The sequence below is a fragment of the Pangasianodon hypophthalmus genome, chromosome 5, assembly GCF_027358585.1.
Source record: "Pangasianodon hypophthalmus isolate fPanHyp1 chromosome 5, fPanHyp1.pri, whole genome shotgun sequence".
Classification (NCBI taxonomy): Eukaryota; Metazoa; Chordata; class Actinopteri; order Siluriformes; family Pangasiidae; genus Pangasianodon; species Pangasianodon hypophthalmus.
The window spans coordinates 13,200,327-13,223,730 of record NC_069714.1 but is presented as its reverse complement, the minus strand read 5'-3'; the positions used below and the strand labels follow the sequence as shown (position 1 = coordinate 13,223,730).

The 23,404-nt window shown below is 38.4% G+C and overlaps 1 protein-coding gene across 5 annotated transcripts in view; it reads left to right on the top strand.

The window, feature by feature from the left end:
• sema5ba (sema domain, seven thrombospondin repeats (type 1 and type 1-like), transmembrane domain (TM) and short cytoplasmic domain, (semaphorin) 5Ba) overlaps nucleotides 1-23,404 on the top strand; it is a 96,833-nt gene that overhangs the window by 14,517 nt on the left and 58,912 nt on the right. For 3 of the 5 annotated variants that reach the window (XM_053233999.1, XM_026911676.3, XM_026911707.3), the window contains exon 2: nucleotides 5,767-5,845. The gene's annotated coding sequence lies outside the window, so the exon portion shown is untranslated. Of the gene's footprint in view, nucleotides 1-5,766; nucleotides 5,850-7,207; nucleotides 7,259-23,404 lie in introns of all 5 variants that reach the window. The other 2 variants (XM_026911691.3, XM_026911685.3) reach the window with 2 other exon arrangements.

Genomic DNA, 23,404 nt, shown 5'->3' with positions numbered 1-23,404 from the left:
CCACTGCGTTGGAGTTTGATCCATCCTGCCAGGAGGTAGTTGAGAGATGGAAGGTCCACATGCTGCCTCTCCACCTCTCCACCCCATCCTTCCTGCTAACAGTAAATGCGTCTTTGCTGGCGTCATGCCCAGCCATACTCGGCACTTTACAATGTGACATCAGTACACACTTTGAATTTGCAAAAGCAAATTCATATTTATCAGGGCTTTGAAAATGACAGCAGTGCAGCCACTGGGATCAGTGGAATAAACAAGACATAAAAATGAGGCTTGCTAAATGTTAATGATCGATTTTGTGCTGCCATTATATTGTTTGTATTGTATTTATTTTTATTGTATTTATAAAACTATTGCTGTAAATAAAAGGTTCAGTGCCATCTCTTATTTATGTTCTTGTGGCTGTGCTGGGAACAAAACAACAGTGTAATCTAAGAGTGAAATATTTGTGCTTAATGACCACCTGCTTTAAAAAAAATGAGATGGATTTTTTTTTTTTTTTTTTTTTCTTTTTTAAGTCTGTCATGGATTTACAGCAGTAAGCACAATTTGTTAACAAGAGAGTTATCTAGACTTGGCTAGACAATTTTTGTTTTTCTTTTTTCTACCCGTTCTCACCCAGCATCGTGTTTTTGATCACACTCAGCATGGTAGTAGTTTTGTTGTGGTATCATGCAGCAGGTGGCTTCCTAGTTCATGCCAACAGTTGCCACAACTTGGGCTGTGTGCTAGTAGTGGCCCAAGGCCACAGGCCTTCTGTGGTTCTGGCCTATTTCCAGTCTCCCTCCCCTCCAGCTCTCTAGACCGCACTGAGGCGTGCTGCTTATCGCCTCTGGATCTCTGCCACTAATGAGGACTAGTCTTCACGAGATTTATCTGCATGTAAATACTTGTTTGAGCCCCCATCAATTATCTCCTGCTAGCATCTGCCCTCTGAAGTCTTCATGATGACGCTGTGAGCAATGTCTTTCCTAAGTGCTGCTCCTCCTGCCAGCTCTCGCTATAGTCACACAGTCCTGATCACAGCAGCCCACTCGCCTAATCTTCTGGAAGCTTCTGCAGCCACTTCTGCACACTGCAGTGGGAAAGAAAGGACAGCACTCACAGGCAGTGAGCTAGAATTACTGTCACTTACCTGTAGCACACAGGGATCAAGGATTGTCTCACAAAGACATTTTTGTATCCCCTCAGGCAGTGCTTTTTAATTTTTTTTTTTTTTTTTAAATGTCACTGTAGCTCAGTTTCTGGATTTTCCTTTTTTTTTTTTTTTTTTTTTTTTTTTTTTTTTTTTTTGTGCTTCTTCGATGTAATCTGCAGTTTGAAGCTTTGAGTGCAATTAACACAGTATTAAGCATTTAACAGTTAAATATAGACCTATGCCTTTTATTTATCTGCATAATCTCTTATCTAATCAAAAGGCTTAAAAATCGTTATTAGTCAGACTAGCCTTTGTGAATGAAGTGTGATGAGATCTGTTGCAATTTTGCTGAAACCATTCAGAGGGTAAATGCTTCAAACACATCCTTATGTAAAGTATTCCATTTAAAATGAATATCCAGGAACTCTGTTTTCAGGAATTATTTAACAAAGCTGTATTTTAGTTAAGACTGCCATTTATATAATGTCAGTAAACCTGAGGACTTCTAATAGCCATAAGTCAAGCTGCTCAGCCAGGGATCGTTTGTTTTCTTTATTCCTTTGAGTTCACTGGAATGAAAAATTTACTTTGAATCATTAATTACCACCAAGCCCATCAAGAGAGGAAGCATGTCTTGAGCCTTGGTGATTCATGTGACTGCTCGTAATTACTTATTGGATTGGCACTTCATTCAGTAACTTTAATTCTGTTTTATTGATAGGATTTTTAGCTTTAGAATTCCAAACATGACGCTACTTAAGATGGTGATTTTTTTTCATGAAGTGAGATGGGAGGAGATTATTGATTGTGATACGTTATGGGGAATGAGCAGGAGTAAGAGCAGAAATCTTATGATTTGGTCTTTTCATTCCACATACATTTGATCTTGCATCCGCAGTTAGACATGTGTAGGAGTCCTTGAGCCAGCATTTTAATAGAAAATTCCATGTTTTTTTTATCCAGCTTCTAACATTTAACCCCTTTCATTTGTATTTCCATTAACTCACTGAAATGGAATTGATAGTTACTATTCACAAAATCCAGTGTGTACTTGTACTTTATATATGCACTTTCACTGAGTCCAAATGAATGATCTATGTAAGCAATGTAATTTAAAAATAAAAAAAAGACTAGTTTATTTCAGTCTTTTGCAACTTTTAGCGGTAAACGCTTTAAGTGTAACTGTTGCTATGAGTTTGTGTGTCTCCAAGAGTCAGAATTTAGAGAATTTCCAAATCTGAATTGGTATAGGAAGGAGTCAAGTCATAATTTGCCTCCAGTAGACTATAAAATTTGTATAGAATTACAACGTTGCTTAAATTCAACATGATTACTTCCATAAGCTTGTTATAAATTGGTGCAGCCTGTCTAGCCAATGACAAGACAAATGAGCTCATTATTATTCAATGTATCTCAGGCTGCCTTTTCTTTTCAATTGTATTGCTGCCTCTCTTAAGTTCACTGTGTAGCACAGCAGACTAAACTTGTTAGAATAACGCCAGTGAGCTTTGCTTTATTACACATTGATGAGAGGTCTTACTTGGCATGAGATCACTTATAGCCTTTTCCAGACAGTTCATTTCTTCACATTTTACTCTTGATGATGTCAGAAGGAAAGAATGGTAAAGAGCTATTAGTTCTAAACAGATCATTTGCCTGCATCTGTGTCATATGCATTAGGTCAAAACACTTGTGGTGCAAGGTTGAACCACTTTTGCCCTTTGGTAATTCTGCCATAGTGCAAAATCTGTGTATTTTTGGCCCTGTGGGTTGGTTTCAAAGAAGAGCCCTCACGTGTAGTTTGATGGAATCTTCTTTTGAGAGAAAGAGAGGTAGCAGGCACTTATGAAAATGTCATTGTGTTTGACAGGACAAGACTGATCTGCAGCTCCATTCTTCTCACATTCATTCCAGAGCTGAGCGTTATTATGTCCACAGTGGGAGGCATAATTACTGCAACTCTGTGCAGTTTGGCTGCAGTCACATTGGGGATGGTACTGAGGCCATCACAGCAGGTGGTCTTCTCACCTCACAGAGAGTTTTCTCAGCCTTTCACTTTCTGTCATTTGTATTGTTCGTGCAAGCCCAAGGTCTTGCCGCCTAAATAGCAGGAAAGAGAACGGAAATCCACAAACTCGTGTATAGCTGAGGCATTTGCTGTGTGCTGTCTTTCTTCAACTTCTCTCAAAAGAAGTTTTCACATTGCCTTAAACTTTGCCACAGTGGCTTCTTATCCACTTGGGGGGAAAGTATGCTTTTTTTAAGACAAACTGGTTGAGTTTTATACAAAAGCATTTTAATCCATTTTAGAATCTGCATCTGTTTTATGTGTAGTCTGTTCTGAAAATCAAGGCAGAGGTAGAACTCTCATTCTTTGATAACTGAGTTAACAGTGCTGGTGTATTATAATTAACTAGCTACAACTATTCCTCTAGGGACACAAATTTAAACTTGGAGACCAAACCCAGGCTGTATGGGCTAAACTGTGTGCCTTATCCCCTGCTGACTGTAGCATTCTGAATATTTAGCTGGCTAACAGGCTCCTTTAATGTTGTGCCCCAGGGATCTTGTTGAAGTCTGTTAGTAAATGTTTATCCCACAGCGAACACCTGGCTGGTTGGAGAACCTGCCTGCAGCGCACAGCTTCCCCTGTAGCAGCATGGTGGGAAGTGAGCTGTACAAACACTACTACAGCATCTCCAGATTCGCAGTATGTTCGGGGACATGTGGATAAGCCCATTTCTCATTTAAACCTCAATCACTGATTAAACCTTACAGATGGGCTTGTGCAGAGAAGGGAGTGACTTTGCTTAAATGCTTCTGCCTATAATTTGATCTTACCCCAAAAGAGTGTTTTTGCTTCTTCCAGATCTGCTATAGTTGTTACTGGCTTTTATTCAAATACCTGTAAGCTTTCTAATGTTTCTGGTGATTTAATTATTGGACACTGACATATCATAAAGTCCTTATCAGTATAAAATGGGAAAAAAAACTAGTACTACTGAGTGCAGAGACTTTTGCATGCTTTAAATATAGTATTAACGTCCTATCAAACTTGTGCTTTTAAACGTACTAGTACTAGTTGGTTTGCAGTGCCACTGGTTTCAGTGGCACATGCTGCTAGCTAAGATGCTGTGACCTTTTAAAGCAGTGACTCACAGACGTTGTTAATGGATTTATTGAACGTGGACTTGGCATTCCAGCCAGTCAGATCATCAGAGCAGGGGTTCGTTCAAGAGCCTCATTATTTACTCCTTAATTACTCTGGCCTGGTCTCTGTGCTGGCTTTACACTGCACCACACAGCATAAACCAGCTGAGTCCTCAGGGACAAGCTTCTGGAGGAAAAGCTTTGTCTTGTGCCTAAGCTTAATTAAGTCTTGCTCTACAGGCCACTGCCCTTATAGGTTTAGAGGCTTGTTGTGCAAACTAAGGGGCACGGTAGAAGGTGAAGTGCATTTAAGTAGAAGAAAAAACAGTGCAGGAATTGTCCTGATTGTGCACAGATACACAGATGAATCAAATGAACTTAGATGATCAAATGAACAGATATATGCATGAATCTGATTTGTGATATGTTTATTTTTGTATGTTTTCAAAATACCACTTTTCTATATCCTTCCAAGCTCAATGTTTGAAGGACACCTAATTTGTGAAGTTATAAAATCTCAGAAATTCCTAAGATACAACTTTTAAGACAGTAATTGAATTTGACAGAATTGGTGAATGATTTTAACGAATAAACAAATACATCTTGACGATTTACAATCATTTATTAATATATCCAAATTCATAGATGTCATACACTAAAACTGACGCTAATAATGTTATGATTGATTACGCCAAGTTCTTATGTGCTGTTAGCCAAGAAATATTTAGGCTGAGACATTGCAGTTTACAAATGTTGGCAATTAAGAAACAGCATTATGTTTCTTCTACACAGCAGTTCCCACGTTACTGAAGTAGTTTTACTTCCTCAAAAAACATTATTTTGAGAGAAGAGACAAGACAAGACATGGGATCAAACCCTTCCGTTTGACTTCTATTTGAATCCTTATATAACGGCACTTAATAAAGCCAACTCTTATCTCATTTCATTTAATTGTTTCACTCCATACATAAATGGTGCTTTTCCCCCAAAAAGAGGAAAAAAATAGAATAGGCTAATTACAGGTCACACAACAGCAACATGAACAATAACTCAGAGTTGATAGAAACAAAGATCTACGCTTTTGATTTTCCTAGCCATTTATATTTGGCACAATGTGCTCTGTTCTACAAATAAGTTTTTTTTTTTTTTATTCCATGAAAATTTGGTCATGCAGATATAACCATTGTTTTCCTCTTGCGTGAAATACCACTAGAAAGGATACGCACACTGTCAGTCGAGTGCACTTCCTAAAATGTATGCTTTCTTTGAGTGATTCTTTATGAGAGGAGGAGCCATTGGCCTGTTGTTTAGTGACTATCCACCATCCCTCCTTCAGCACCTTCTCTTCATCACTCTTCCTTTTTTCTCCATTGAGAAAGATAGTGGTTTGTTTATGAGAGTAAAGCAACTCAACTCCTGTGGTTTACCACTCCACCATTTAAAGCTCTCATGCATGAACTTACTTGTGTTTCTTGTCCCAGGGGTTACGAAAGGATTACCTACTGTTTCTGCAACAACTCTGCATCTCAAGAATGATGTCCTCGTGATGCCCTCGTGGAAGTAGGTCTCTGTTCATTTCACTTATTTTTACCTCAATATTCTTTAGTGGTCTAATGCAATGACTATACCTGTGTCTGTTTTGTGCTCCAAATATCTGTATCTATACCTGGATTTTAACCTGAAGTGGGAGTGGACTAAAGCTGATTTTTATCATTATTATTATTATTAATTTTTTTAATCTCTAACAGTTCCTCAACCTCAGTTACCTCATTCGAGTTCATAAATTGTCTATTGATGTATGTGGATTGTTTTTATAATCCTGCTCAAACAGTTATTATTTTTGTTTCTGAATTGGTTCTATTTCAATAAATATAACAAACTAGTAACCTATATGCATGTGTGTAAATATGTATGTATGTATGTATGTATGTATGTGTATATATATATTTTTGCCTCTGTACACCACAATGGATTTGAAATGAAGCAGTCGAGATGTGATTGAAGCGTAGATTTTCAGCTTTATTTCAAGGGGTTTAACAAAAATATTGCATTAACTGTTTAGGAATTACAACCATTTTTTACAGAATCCCTCAATTTTCACAGGCTAAAATGTAATTGGACAATTGACTGACAAGCAGTTTCATGGTCAGGTGTGGCCTGTTTCCTCATTATTTCATGACAAATTAAGGAGATAAAAGGTCTGGAGTTGATTCCAAGTGTTGAATTTGCATTTGGTAGCTGTTCATGGGAACTCTCAATATGCGGTCCAAAGAGGTGTCGATGCAAGTGAAGGAGGCCATCTTTAGGCTGAAAAAAACCAAAACCGACCTATCGGAGAGACAGCAGAAACTTCAGAAGTGGCCAAATCAACTATTTGGTATATTCTTAAAAAAGAAGGAATATGCTGGTGAGCTCAGAAACAACAAAAGGCCTGGAAGACCACAGAAGACAACTAAAGTGGACGATCGCGGAATTCTTTCCTTGGTGAAGAGAAACTACTTCACAACATCTAGCCAAGTCAGCAACACTGTGGAGGAGGTAGGCATATCATTGTCAAAGTCTACAATCAAGAGACACCTTCATTGCTTCATTTCAAATCCATTGTGGCTATGTACAGAGGCAAAAGTATGAAAATTGTGTCACTGTCCAAATACTTATGGACCTGACTGTGTGTGTGTGTATGTATATGTATGTGTGTGTGTGTGTGTGTTAGCAAGAGGCTGCAAGAAAATATTCTCAGTTCTGGCATGTTTTAGTCTTCTCACCTTTAAATCTCTTTCTCCTTCCTGGTCTGTATCCCTGTAGAAAGTCAGCCAGGGTGTGTAAAATCCCTCTATTCTGAGTTGGGCCACATTGTCATCACAGTGGCACAAATCCTATTTTGCACCTAAATGTGACACTGAGATGTATTTTTGTTCCCAGAAATTTTTGAGCCGCTTTCATGGTCCTTCTCCAGGTACATATCCAATACATGTGAGTTTCACGGTCATTGGCTTTTTTGCATTGCACTTCACTGTGCATGTACATATTGCTGCTTGTGCCTCTCCTGCACCCACACATCTCTTGGGCACAGAAGTGCCAGTAATAGCTACAGAAAAAGCAAAAGCAAACCACAAAATTGCAGCCTGTGCTACCTTTTTTTTTTTTTTTTTTTTTAAACCTTTTTTCATTACTATAGTGATGGACGATCTCACAAATATAACAGTTTTTCATATGTATGACACACGTGGATCATGCATGTGACAGTATTGATGTGGAAAATGTGTGTATAACAGATATGTGTCAATAAATGTGTGTAGTGTTGTGTCTAAAGCAAAAAAAAGAGTAATAATGCTTAAAATGTCAACATAGACAAAGTGAACGTTTTTAATAGGAGTATTTCAATAGGAAGAAAGTTATTGGTGAAATACAGCCTGGAGCGTAAACCCCTCAACATTTACCATCATTCCCCTTACACACACACACACACACACACACACACACACACACACACAAAGAGCAGCTATTTTTTAGAGCTGTGGGAGTCAGTCCAACATGCTGCTATGTTTAATTGGTTGTTTGTTGGCTTATCAAAGCTTGACCATTGGTGTGTAACACTCCAACAAAGTTATGCTGTTTTCCCTTTCCTAAAATGTCAAGCATGCATGCTTGTATATGAAATTTCACTGTGATATAATATCTAGAACTGCAGTTGGTTCCCAGTAGAAGGCAGGTTTTAGTGAAGCAGTATACTCTGAGGCACATGAATCATCTGGGGACATGAGATAACAAATTACAGAGTACCTAGAGTTCCAGCACTCACTCTAAATTTCTGTGTGTACTGTGACAGACAGGCCAGGCCTCTAACCTCCTTGGCGTACAGTCTCCCTGAACCCTTCCCCTCATTATATTCTATTAGAGCTTCTCCCAAAACCTAATCTGTGACCTAAATATTCCCCAAATGACATCAGCATTGCCACAGAGAAGAAGAAGCTGCATTCTGTTTGTTTTTCTGGTGTCCTGTTCCCTGTGTAATAGGGCCAAGATACTGCTATGTTGTTTTCTTTTTCTCATCCTGTTGTTTGCAGATATTAGACTCAGGATAACAATGAGCCGGAAGAAAACAAACCCTTTTAAAATATGAATAGAGTGAGAGCTAGAATGGGACTCCTCCTCTATAAGTCTCCATTTACTCCCAACCAAATTAAAGGCATTCCATTATCCCTGGCAAATTACCACGCAGCCTTTATGGTTTGGCCATGGCACATTAGTGTGCCTTAAGACGTGGCCTAGCTGTGCCCATTCAGCCAACAAAGAGAGGGTCCGCTGGCAGATCTTTGGCCGGTCACACAGAGGAGCTATTCACACCGGGCTGTACGAAGGGGGCCGTACGGCAAAAAAGCCTGCCACAGCCGAGCCAAGACACATTCTCAGCCTAGTTTTGGTGCATGAACAAACATATCTCTTTAGAAGTTTCATCACACAGTTTTCCGAAAAACCGAGGTTCAGTGATGAAATTTTACAGATGTAGTACTACAGATTATGTTTAAACTTCCAGATACAGAAAGGTGGAGCTGCCTGTTATGGTACTGATCTTGCATGGGATAGAATTATACACTGTGGCTGAACCATATCACAATGTAATCTGTGATCCAATTTTATCTGGGCACAAGGTGCCTCCTAAGAATGCATGTGCTATTGCGTTTCTTTTCTTATTGTGCAGTGCATGCTTATACATTGTAATTATTCAACCTCATTGGTGTAATGGCCCAGTTTCACAGTGTAATCACACTAATCTTAATGTATTAGGCTCCATTTCATAGTAATGATACAGTGCAAATGTCTACAGCTTCACAAATTTTACTTTTTATTAAACTCTATAAATAAATTCAATATAAATATTAATACTTTTAAAATTTGTGAAGCTGTAGTCATTTGCATTGTAGACAATCCTCCTGAGTCTGGTTCGTTACAGCAACATTCACCTAGGTATACCTAGGTAGATCTGTGAATTGCTTTTGCTCTTGAATGTTGCTGTAACGAACCAGACTCAGGAGGTTTGTTGGGATCCATGTGCAGAGGAATTTTATTTACAAATCTAAGACACAGTCCAATAATCAAAATGGTACAGCAGACAGGGGTAAAAACATGATAGGGCATGAAATATCAAAGGCAGAGGAAGATCCAAAGGGTAGTCGGGCACCAAAGCGAAGGACCAAAGGCAAAGGGTCTAAAGACCGTGGAGTTAAACAAGGCTCAGAACTTATGCAAGGAGAATATTGGCAGTAAAGCTTGTGAAATTATGTACTCTCAAATAATTATTTCACAGTATTACAAGGTCAAGCTAGATTACAAGCTCAAAATGATGTATTTATTGTAAGGCACCTTAATGAGTCAGTCTACAATCACTAATGACCCGAACTTTGTGGTCAATGAGAAAATCTGGAGTAATGTGCTCTGATATTCAGTTCAGTTAAATTCAGTTTTATTTGTGTAGCACTTTTAACAATAGACAATGGCTCAAAGCAGCTTTAGAGAAATCTGATGCAGAGTTAGATCCCTAATGAGTAAGTCAGAGATGACAGTGGTAAGGAAAAAATCTCTGAGACAACCTGAGGAAGACACCTTGAGAAGAACCAGAATCAAAAGGGAACTCCTCCTCTTCTGGGTGACAAGGTGAGATTATAAATGATTACATTATACATGTGTGGAATAGGTAAAGCAAACAGTACTGTGTTGAAAGGGTGTTTTATATGAGCTGATTGTGAATAGGAGTGAAAGCCAACATGTCTGCAAACTACATGTCCAAGTGATAATTAACAGAAGGCCTAAAACAGAACTGTACATTACACTATATTCCACTTTTTAGACAAGTCTCATTTTTTTTTTAACAGGGAGTTTTACTGCCTAGAAATGAAATATATTTTAATAGGATGTCAATACCATCCCAGATATAAATAAAACTTGTTGGAATATATATTTAATATGATATTCTCAGGATCATTAAACTGTCTAGGGGCTACTGAATCGTTTTATCATCATCAATATGAGCGGCTAAAAAGCAGTGGCTAACTCTGCGTGTTTATTTTCCTTTAACCAAATACTAGCTGTCTACAGCCAATTAAGTCAGCTGATGTCCCATGGAATGGGAGAGGCAATAAAAACATAAATCTGCTTTTAATTGTTTCTCCCCCCCTCTCTCCTGTCTCTCACTTTCTCTCTGTGTCTCTGTCTTACCTCTCAGTGTATCAGCATGTGGGCTGTGACTTACCTCCCTCTCAGCTCTCTCTCTTTCCTGCTTTCTCTATTAACTGAGTTTGCTTATTACTTCGTTTGAAGTATCAAACCCTGAATAAACTGTGCACATTATTACTGTAAGCACTCTTGTTAAATTGGTACAGGGACCGCAGCGATGCTTTTGTCGTTAATTTCGAACGAACAAATTCCTTTGGGGACACAATATTTATGAACATGTTTGTGTAGGTGTCCATGTGGCCTTTGGTAGGCAGAGAAAGATTGTGAAATGCTTCCTGAGATTTATGAGAGGGAGGTGTTGAGGAAGGACTCTGGCTGGAGGCAGGGTGAAATGATTTGGAGCTGTGGGGGTGTGTTGCGGAGAGGAGATCCACAGCAGATTTGGCTGGTGATTCAACATGTAAAGGTCAGGGAAGATTATTCCTGAATACGACTAGAATAAGGTTTTCACCATAAGTATGCTGAAAATGTATTTTTCCGTCACTAATATACATGTGTACTCACAGTGGACTTTTGTTCCAAGTTTTATTAATAAAGAAATAATTCACGAATTATATCTGTAAGGCAAACCAAGTTAATAAAAGCCTCAGGAGGGCTTTTAGAAAATACGGAAACTGCACACCAAAACTAACCATCAATTAGCTATAATCCTGTGTTGTTTAAACATTCGAGAAGAATTAGAGGAACCAGACAGCCCTTTACCTAATTATAGCTGGGCACTCCTGTACACAGTACATCTGGGTTTAGAGAGTGGCCAGAGATCCGGATTCAGTCTCATATAAAGAGAACTAGGGAGCAGCAGGAAACAGCTAAATGAAGCTGCCACAAATGATCTCAAAACTCTTGATTTGAATAAGGTGGTAAAATGAGAATTTAAGTTATTGAATTTTCATCCACACTGATTGGCCATTCTAAGACAGTTTCCTCTCAAATGCTCACGTGTGACTCAGTGACTCTGAAGAATAATCGCTGATTTCAATTTGTTATATCTTCAAAGCTATGCAAGTAACACAAATGATCTACCATTTTCTCACACGTAGGTCAGACGAACTAAATTGTTTCCATGCGGATAAACCATTTAGTGAATAAAACAACATTAGCAAAGTGACCAAAGAGGACTGAAACAAAAACATCTATTTTTAATTCACTGGTGATTTTTGTTTTTCAAGCTGTTCAGCCTCAGGCTCCAGGTAGTAAAGGATATGGCTGCCCCTGTGAAGTGAACCTCATAAATAGTAAAGAAAGAAGTCATGAAAGATTCACATAGGAAGTGGGATCTTTGTGCAGGTTCCTTCTCTGTTCTTCAAGGAGGCATGCATAAGCATGTCAAGATCTCTGTCAAAAAAGATCTAAAGGTACTGAATATAATGCTTGTAGGTAACTTAAAAGACTGAGATTCTTCGCCAGCTGCACAACAGGATTTGGATTAGAGCTAGTAAAGACCAAGATCACTGAAAGCAAATACAACACCAGTAGCATGAACTGCCAATTTTAGCCAATAGATAGTGCACTGTTTTCTCTTTGTTGTCCTAATTTTCTAAGAAATATTGAATGTTTTACTGTATCTTGTGAGCAAGCAGTACTGGATTTATAGTATTTACATTTTAACTGGTTTCTTCAGTCCACAACAATATTAAAAACTAGATGTAAAGATAAGGAGCTTTTAAAGAAAGCAAACCAATTGTAAATACTTAGGTGTGATTTCTAAGACTTCTAGGACAGCAAGAAGAGGATTGTAATCCATGTTCTTCTAAAAAAAAAAATTTTTTTAGCTGATAAGGTCAAAGTCTTCTGCCTGCAGATTTATGTATTTAAACCTCAAAAGACCTGCATGACAGACACTCAGAGGATTTAACATTAATTTGGACAGCTGTTTGCGGTACACCTTCACGTTCCTCTCTTTAGTCACAGATTTTTCTCTTTGTGAACGTTTGCTCAGTATGATAGCCTGTTAAAGTGAAATACATTTTGTTGTTGTGCACTTTTATGTGTGCAATATATTAATTTTCATTTCTAGTATAATTCTGTCTGTTGTAAAAACTGATATAAAGTTAAGGAATGAATTTGCTCTCTGCAAAATATCCTGTTTATATACACAATAGTTGGTTGCATTTGGTGCCTATATTTCAGGTGATGAGTGTAAAAGACACATTTGATAAGTTGATGTTTTCACTGTATGTGTCATTTTCAGATAAGATTCCATCAAACCCCTGAGGATTGACTGTAATCATCCTTCTCATGGACAACAATAATAAATTTGCTGTCAGATGTGTGTAGAAGAGATGAAAATGCCAGCTGCTTAAATTAACTGACCCTGCGTTGTTCACAATAAAAATAACAGCAATAACTCTGTGGTTTACCACAGGCCTATGCGGTTTCCTTTGACAATCGCATAAATATGGTCTCTATAGTTTCTGTGTTATTACTCACGTTTCTCTGGGCCTTTTTAATTTGACTGGCCCAACTCCAGACATCCTACAGCAATGTGCCTGTTGTGATTTAATAGCTTCATAAAAATCTGCATGTACAAAGCAACTGCCATGAAGCCATTTAAGCTGCTTCAGGGAAATGTGAATCTCGGTATACTTTGCCCCGACCCATGTAAAATCCTGACCCTGTTTGCGGAGCCACTGATCTCTGTGCCCCCTGTGTGCAGAAAAGCTGACAGCTCTCTGTCTACATGCGGCACAGGGATTGTTTCAAGGGGTCATGGGCCAACCTCGAATTTCTGGACAAGTGTACATTACCACAAATCCTCATCTGCATTGACTGGGGCTTTGCATACACACGAGGTGATAAGAACCAGAGCTAAATTTACGAAGGATGTTGAAATACTTGAGTATCCTTATCTGTTGGCTGTAAATCATGAAATTTGCTGGAATGTAGAGGGTCAGGTCTGGTTCAGTTGTTTTAATCAGAGCCTTTAATCTAGTCCTCATGCACTTGCCTCAAGAACTCGGTGAAGTGTTACGGATAAAGGGACCTTGAGAACATTTGAGGTCATTAACCAATGGTTATTAATGTGCAGAATATTGTTAATTTTTGAGATAGAATCTCTGCAGTAATTCGACTTGATCTATTTGAGTAGTACAAACACTTATCTTGTCTATAAAACAAGCAGTGAAGTTCCAGCCATCTTGTAAATAGTTACCCAAATATAAAAAAAATAGCTAAAATCTTGGATAACACTCTGTTTTTGTGTTTGTGAGAGTACAAAAATTCTTATATTGGAAGAACTACAGGCGAGGCGAGGGTGTGAGTGTGCATGTGCATGTGAGTGTGCTTGTGTGCATGTGTACTGAGCTTAGGGACATGGATCAATGAACTGGTTCATTGTAGTGAGAAGGAAGGAGTATGTGTGAGAGAGAGTGTGTTTAGGCTTCTGATGAGAGAAATGAAAGAAAAGAACACATTGTGAAAGGGAGGATGTGCTCAAAGTGCCTGGCGTCTCCCTTCTAAAGAACAGAGGGGTGGGATGAGAGGAGGTGGCGGAGGAGGATAACCAGCAGCCATGCCTGCTTGGCCACCAGCTCTGAAAAGGAGCGGCATCCCAGGAGAAATAAAAGATAAGGAACCAAACCTCCTGTGTCCCCATCAGACACTCCTACACAACAAACCAGCACTGAGGCCACAAGCTGTACTTTCAAAAAAAAACCACACTAATTAGTCCCTGAGCTCGGTTTAAGCATTGTTACAACTTTTGCCAATAGTATACAATTCCCCGTTTATAATAAAGCATGTATTATTTAGAAAGTAAGCTGACTGAATGTCAAAGCTTTGCATTATACTCATATATCACATTGGCATACCATACCACGGGTGTACTAGAATGATATAATTAAAGCTGTGTGCTTCCTTTCCATGTCATTTTTTCACCTACATTATTGCCATCTTTGTACTTTTAATTGCTAACTCTGAAAGTCATCGTGCTACTGATGAATTAATTACATTGTAAATGGCTTGTTTAAGAGGTGCCGAGGCTGCGCTGTGTGCGCCTTTCATGTCCACAGGTGAGTTTTATTAAAGTTCTGTATCACGTCTCCTGCCAGCACAGTTTGGCTGAGTGATGAATGCGCTCAAGCTAGATTCAATAAGCACGTCTTGCAGGCTGGCCATGGTACTCATCTCTTAGCCTGCTGGCGCTCACTGATCAATGCGCCCTGACAAACACACAGCACAACAGCCAAATACCTGCTCATCTTACGCGACAGGGCAAACACAGACATCCGCCATCAGAGTACTGATTTCCATCAGCAGTTGTCATACTGAACAAGCCAGGGACAAACAAAATCAATTTGCATGCCATTGCTAAATTAAAATAGATATTACTAAAATAGATGCTCTCAGGAAAATGTCTCTGTGACTGTCCTGGGCTTTGTAATCATCAACTAAAATTTCAGCATAGTTCAGCTGTATTAATGAAACAGCAAACCTCTTTGCAAGGAGTCAGCCCTCATTGCCTGTCAATTATTTAAAGCATGCACGGGCAGCCCATACAAGGGTAAGCTATAAATGAACAGAAAGTGAAGTGCTAGCTTGTTGGAGATAAGCCTTCAGCTGTGGCACTGTTATTGACATACCTTATGAAAGCAGTAGAAGAGAAAGTGGACGTTAAACCAAAAGTTCCGGTTCTACTGTTTCCCACATCAGTTACACTATAAAACAGTCTAAAAATAAGTGCAGTGAAAAGGAAAGTGGCCAGAAAGTAAGGGCTGAGTGAACATCAGTGTGTCTTTCTTTAGAGCACTGGAGAGTCTTAAGAGATTTGAAGGACTTGAAAATTGATGCCAAGCTTGCTTTGTCATATTTGAAAAAAGTAGAAACTCTCTCGCTCTCAGTATCTATTTGCACATCTGGCATTGTCTGTCTCTTTGAGGTGTAAATATGAGGTTGCATACCTTGAAAAATCCCATTCTCATCCAGCACCAGCTTTAAAGCGCTTTATACACAAGACAGTTGTTGTTGCAGGTGAGTCAGGTAATGGATGTAAAAAATGGATGCAGCTTGCTTTCAGTTACTGTATGTATCTATTCCACATTTTCTAACAATATAAGCTATGTTTGTATTTTCTTTAGTTGTTCAGTTGTTGTTCAGTTCTCAGCTGATATTACTGGGACGAATCACAATACTAATTTTACTAGCTTGTTACTGGCTAAATAGCGAAAAGTATCTATCCAATACAGTCCCTTTTTTACATGAATTTATTTCCAGAATTCTCTACATGAGTAAATCTCAATAAGAGCAGGCCATTTTTCAGTTTTACTCATGTTGAGATTTCTGGAAATAAATCCATGTAAAAGAGACTGTGTTGGGTAGATAGACAGAAATGGGTAGACAGACAAAAATTTATAGTAATAAAGTAGGTATGGAATTTGAAATCCAGGTCAAAATCAGTTAAAGGTGCAAGGGATGGATTTAAACACAACCCAAACCCAATGCATATTTGAGGAATGATGCCTGAAATGTGCAGGACCCAAGTATTCACTTTGGGTTTCGTAGATAGATGGAGCAGGAGCTAGTATTTGTATTACATACCATTGAAGCAAGGGAATGGAGAAAATGTACTTTTATATCTTGTTTTGAACCTCTGCCATGTGCTAGTACTTCTGTCAAACAGCATGTCATCAGTTATAGGTATTCAGAATGCTCAAAGTTTCCCACAAATAGCTGGATGGAAACATTCTAATCAGCTAGTAATGTAAAGGGAAATTTTGGAGTGGCACCAGATCAGGACAAGGGTAGCCAGGACGATCCAGGTCACCCGTCTCTTAGCTTTACACTATTCTGCCTTTACTGCTTAGTTTTTCTGATTGTATCATGAAATATTCCTAGTCTGGCAGATTGTCAGCACCCAGGCATTCACAGCTAATCTTTGTCGGAGATGTACACAGCAGAAGAGATCTTGAATTTGATAGTGTGGCCACATGCACCATTTGCTAATTAGAGCTGATTGATGTTGATTGCTGTTTGATCTGCTCTTCAGAGATTTTCCCTGCTCTAGCGCTCTGTGGCAAGTGACCGTTTATAATCACATTAAATATAGAGCACAATTCTTAGGGGGCTTGAATGCTATTTTAAGCTAATCTAAAAATATTTTGAAAATCACACAAATCAGAGAATATTCAGCTAATTTAAATTCAGATTTTATTGGTCACACACACAACCGTACACACTATGACGTGAAGCGGAATGCTTTTTTTTTTAACGACTGTCCGTGACATTTGCATAAACCAGAATTTACTTGTGTACAAGGAGAAAAAGGAAAAATATAAAAATATAATATAAAGGATATAAAAGATAGATGGCAGCAACAATATGGACTACATTTGGAATAAAATGCAGATATGTGCAGTTGTATGTGCAATTTGGAACAAAGTGAACATATGTTGTACAGTATGTGTGTGTGCATGCAGTAGACTTGTGATTCTTAATAATCATCATTCTTATATAATAATGTTTAAGTTTTTCCAGCAAATTTCATTGTATAGAAATACATAAAAGCTCATTATTTGTCTCTGGTTGTCTGGATGCAACATTTTAGACATTCTTCTTGAAATGTCTTTTAGTATTGTAAAAAAAAAAAAAAAAAAAAAATACAGTCATGTAAAAGCTAATGTATCATAGTGCTGTAATGAAATACCTTCCCTTAAATCGTGGCAATGACACAGGTTGTTTTTGACAGTCTTTTCCTAATGCAGTGATGAAATACCTTTAAATATTCTTAGTCTGTGACCTAGCGAACCAATATCAGAATGTATTTATTGATAGAGGCTTCAAACCTCTTCTGTAAGGCGCTCTGGATAAGGGCGTCTGCCAAATGCCATACATGTAAATGTACATACCTTTTAAGTCAGTGACTTATACGACATGCCCAGTCTAGTGTTGCTAAAATTTGTATGCAGTAGATCTTTCATAGCATAATTCCACCAAGTACATACTACTAGAGCCTTAAATTTTTAACGTGACCTGACTATAGCCTGAGAACATTTTATCCAAGCCTAATCCTACCCGCAGCACCAAGGTTTGAATCTGAGCAATACCGTAGGCCAATAAAATTCTGTCCAAAGAGAGGCCAGAAGCTTCTGTGCTACATTTGTATCCATTTTCTCACGTTTTATAATGTGTAGGTACCAGCAACAAGCGATTCTTGCATGCTGGATTTAAAAAAAAAACAATAATTAAAGTAGAAAGGAAAACTGAAGTAGGGTGAAAATGCACACCAAAATCAATTAAATATGGAGACAACTAGGCAGAAACACTAAAGTAACATTTAAACTTGACTAAAGCCCAATAAATACTTGATAAATGATTGCAAAAACCAGCAGGACCTGAGTTTTCACATTGGATTCACTTAGGTTCAGACCATCTCAGCCATACGCAAAGCCGCCTTGAGTATCATTAACGCCTAGTCCACACTACTACAGGTAAATTTAAAAACACAACTTTTCTTATCTGTTTTGCATATCCAGCCACACTACACATGTGTTCTGTGTGTGACCTTTGAATGACATTTTCCATTTTGGCTTGTTTTGATGTTGCAGTCAAATGGAACATGAATATCTAGAGCTAATGGGACCAGAGAAATCAGACAAGTCCTTTGTCTGTAAGATAATACAATTAAGGTACTTTAAAACACGGTGAATGAATACAGGAATACCAAATCCATGGAGAATGTTGAGATCACATGACAATCATACATCAGTATGTTTGAAAGGGCATTTTTCCTTATTTGCACTAAAACACATGCTGCATTTTCAGATTCATCCACTTTGGAGAGCAGATTTGAAAAGATGTATTTTCAGTGGTTGAATATACCGTTTTAGTGAGGATGGCAAGATTAAACTGACAAGAGATGATGTTTTTTTCTATCATTTTGCATTTTACTGTGTAACTGTTGGGAAATGAACTGAAAATGCTAATGTGGCCAAACTGTAAAAATGGAATTTTCAAATTTACCTGTGTAAGTGTGGACTAGGCTTAGGTTTAACTGGCAGTCCATTGAATGATCAGCTAGCCAGTGTCCATTGACTTTTTGAGCTGTTCATCTATTTAAATGCAAAACACAAATCCATGAACCAATTTTATACTCAGTGTATTTTATGGAGTGATGAGGAGGATTTGATAGAGCATTTTCACACGTGTCTCCAGGGACCCCCGTAGGCCAGCGGCTGCAAAAAATCCTTCTGAGAGCCTGGAACAGCTCTCAGGTCCATCCAGCCATTGTCAGTTAGCCTTCAAAGGATCACGCACATACTGTCTTATTAAAGACTGAGGACGTGCACTGGATAGGTAAGTGTGCAAACAGTATGTGTGTGTTCCACCTCTGCAGAGTGAGAGATTCAGTGGATAGACTGAGGCATTCCAGAGAGGCATGGCCATTAGATCCAGACTGCAGCATGTCTTTATAGCACTTTGTCACATCTATTAGCCTGTAGGTCACTCTCTCTTGTGGTGACCTGCAGAGAAAGCAGATTTTGTATTCATGTATGCAGTTTGGAGCCTCAGGCTACTTAGCCTAAAATTCCAAAAGTGCAATGCTTAAATTCCTACAGAGGCTTGAGCTCACTGGTCTCAAGGACTTTGCTGCTTTAGGTATTCACTGCAATGTGTCACTTGCCTTTTTTTCTTCCCTGCCACCCCAAAATGAAGGGTAGCTATTCTGTGGTGTGTGCGTGTGTGTGCTGGAATGGACGTGACAGCATTTCTGATTGAATCCAACTTGCCTCCTTATTTCGCTGCTGTCTCAGTCTGACAGAGGGCCTCCTAATTGTGTAGACCTTTAGTTACCCCACACTGATGAGATCATACTCACTGTTGTCTGTGACTCTGTGACTAACAGCCATCTCACCTGCTTCAAGTAATTACCCACAAGGATAGGTGCAGAACACATTGGTATCCTTACTCGTGTCTCTGTGTGTATGCAATCATTTCTTTTTGTCAATATGGCTCTACAGAAAGAAAATCTCTTTAAGCCAGTACTAATTTTCCCATCAGTTAAATAGTGTTGTAAAACCATGCATTGATTTTGTTAAATCATCATGGTGTTGATGGTGTTGATTTTTGGTGTTACTTAGTACTTAGTTAATTAATACAGTCTTCAATGTGTTGTCTTCCTTAAATTGATGTAAAATGGTTACAACTTTAACCTTAAAGAAAACTCCACCCTGAAACACATTAAATAGGTTTATAAATCCATTGTAGAGGTAGTGGAGACAGCAAATGTTAGACTCAAAATAACAGAATGCAGAATTACTGAGCTGACAAGCACAATGGTGTTGACAGCAGTATTAGCATGAAAGTTCAAGTTTTATAACCTTATCTGTTTGAGCAGTTGTTCAGAGTAGATTTTTTTTTCCTTTAGATTTTGTATATTTTGCCTAAAAATATATACTGAGCTTGAGAAAAGCAGGCAAGATCCACATGTAATCTTTCCTTCTTTATCAGGCCATGCAGAGTGCTATACTGAGGCATCTGAATAACTCTTACTCTAAGCCAGGACCTATGTTCACCTCAGTGACAGCAATAGTGTGACACTCTCCTCTGCACCCCAAAGATTCCTTCCTTTTATACTGGCACTCACTGCTATATATTCAACCAAGACCTGACAAGGTGAAGACAGAGAGCTTGTCAGGGCACCGTGGTGTTTTTCGCTATAAGTCAACATGGGACATGATATACAGAGCTAAATAGAAAGTGGTAGCATCGGCATTACCTTGATGTGTAATATTACTCGTTGTCAAGTACAGAAATGAGATGGTGAGTCACCTCAGGTCATTTGAGACAGATGTGTACTGTATTCAAGGCCGGACAGAGTGCTGCTGGTTACCAGATAGTGGTGGAGGTGGACATTCTGAGAGGATATGATGGTATCTGACACCAGCTTGGATTGGATGATGGCCTCTGCCTCGACCTGCTTTCACACTCAGCCCATTACTCAGATTCAGACTGACCACCCATACATCACACGAGCAGGGCTGGGCACAGAGAGCAAACTAATATGGATGTCTTTTTTGTCTGCCTGTGGTTTGACACAAGAATGGATGGCCTTTGGTTGATGAATGCCCAGAAGAGTAGCCCGTTTAGGACCATACATAAGAAGTGACATTTTAATTCCACACTCTTTAAAACCTTTGCTACATTTTATAACTGTCATTTGCTCTGTCCAGTCATGAATGAAGAAACTGGGTGTATTTGAGTAACATTTCATACAGGTCTGTGCAAATTCACTGATCATGTATATAAATATAGTATGCAGTCTAAGGGATATGGATGGTTATAAAACGTAAAGAAACAGATTTGACCTAATGTATAATGGAAATGTATAGATTATTACTGTGAATGTGTCTTTGTTTTGGAGTTGAAGATAGAAAAGCGAAAGTGCACATGAGTAAGGAACAAAAAAAAGTCGGTATAAGCTGTGGGTCAAAGCTCACACCTGCAGTGCTGTTCTGAATATTTTATAAATCCTCTGCATCGTAAACCATGGAATATTTATAATTTTGTTGTGTGCAGTTTTCCTACAACTGTCCACAATCATTATTCAATTATTCACTCATACTTTATTTGAGGGTACCTACACTGATTTGAAGGATACCACCTTCATAAGCATTGCTTAAATATTTTATAAAGCAATACTAGAGTATCTATGAAGGGCTTGTGTCAACACCTGTGAGGTGACGTAAAAGATTTATGAAGTATATTGCTTTGTTTTTACAAGAAAAAGAAAAGAGAGGAAAAAAGACAAACATTACTATTGTTATGAGACTGTAAACAATTGTGTTCGCATATGGGTGTGATGGTCAGATGTCCACAAACATTTGGCCATATAGTGTATAATGAATGTGCTGTTAATAAAAACAAACTAATAACTAGACAAAAAAAAAACCAGTAACTGTATATAGTAATCAATCTACATATAATGATAACTGAGGGTTGTTCTGTTTGTCTCTCCTGTGAAGACAAAGTCATATAAAACCTCTTGAGTTCTGACATAAGCCTGTCATAAATTCTCCAGCATTGCTTTATAAAATATTTCTAAAATATGATTATGAATGTGTTATAAAGGCCCTTTAAAGAAAGTACTACAATTATTCACTATTATATAATTCAGGAATTATTCTAAGCATGAACTCATTTTATCTTCAGAACTATCTTTGTGTAATTATGTAATATTAGGTTAATATTAGTTATATAAAGAATAAAACACAACAGTGCATGTTATTGGAAAATTATTATTGACAGTGTGGTATGAATTATTTGCCTCTAACTATATCTTTGTTGTGTCTTATTAATGGCTTTAATGTTGAAAACATAAAGAACAAAGTCCTCTGTCCTGAAGACTCTCCTGTGGCAGTAAACTTACAGCTTTTACTCTGACTCCTTCCATAAATGTTTCTTCTTTACAGAAATCTTCATGAGTATACATTTTCTATTACGCTATTATATACACAGATATAATAGTGTTAACTGTTAATATATAACACTATTATTCCTATATTTATATAAGGTTTTTAGTTATATGTAAAAGGTATATAAAAAAGTGATTGAAAAAAAAAGTAAAAAATTGTGATTGTAGTGAATGAACCAGAAATGCAGGAGCAGTATTAAGAAGAAAAAAGTGTTTGTGCAATCAGCCCACTAGTAATATTTTATATATAGACAGATCAGAGTGGAGGCATGTTTAGTAGATGATGCCTCAAGCTGCACTCAGTGAGTCATTACTCCATACTAATATACCGTCTGGCAAATCATCATAACCACAGGTTGCATTAAATCACTCTAATAACCAAGTCACCATCACAGCCTGTGAGCCTCCTGTAGACACTGTCAATTACATCTTGAAGGAAGGATCAATAGTCTGCATTTGGTCGTTGAAAATGAATATTATAGTTTTACTTACAATTATAATTGCTCCATGTTGTTCATAAGGTTAGTAGTGAGCAGGGGAGCACTTGGAAGGGCCACTTGAAAGGTGAACTAACTGGGTTCAGTGCTTCGCTGTTCTCAGCTGCTGGAGATGATTACCCCTCGGGCTGCAGGCCACTAGAGCGCCAAACACTTCTGCTCTGGTCATACTTCGCTGTGTATAGAAATGTCTCCCAGCTGTGATAAGAGTGTCTTCTTTTGTGTATCACTTCATGTCTGCGTACATGCATGTTGTTCGAAATGCGCACACACACACACACACACACACAAATAGGCTTGAGAATATTGATCTTCATAACACTCTTATATTCTTATAGTTCTTGGAAGGGAAATGTATTTTCCATGTGGTGATGTAACTCCTGTTCATACTGATGTGACCTATTTTCTTTGTTCACACTGACATGCAGAAAATGCTTGCAAAATAATGCTTGTTGTAATCACTCTTTGCTTTACACCCATGCATCCAGGAGCTCAGGGATTCAGGCAAATGGGTTTACACACACTAACATTAAAGCTTTGGCCTTAGTGTTTGTGCTGGAATTGAGAGATAAGTGTGAAATCGCATCATTACAGTCGCCAACCTGCCCTGCAGGCATGAAACGCTCGGTGATACATCCATGGTCACGACTGGAGCTATGATACGTTATCACATACATTCCTGGACACGGCTGGATTCCCTGCCTATCGGCTACGGCTGATAATCTCTTCTGTGTCTCTGAGGTCTTGTAGCATATTCCTGAGAACAGCCCTTTCAGTGATTTAGTGGATCTACCCATGCGTGAGATGAGCAAGTCAATACCGTGATTTCCATGACCCTCCCCTCAACCCTTTCCCCAAAGAGCCCTTTATATCGTTCTTTTCTTTCCCGCTCCCAATTCTGTGAATTTCCTAAATGCACATACACACCCTGTCCCCATCCCCCTGGTTTCAGCGACCCCATTGTCTCTCCATGTCCCCTAG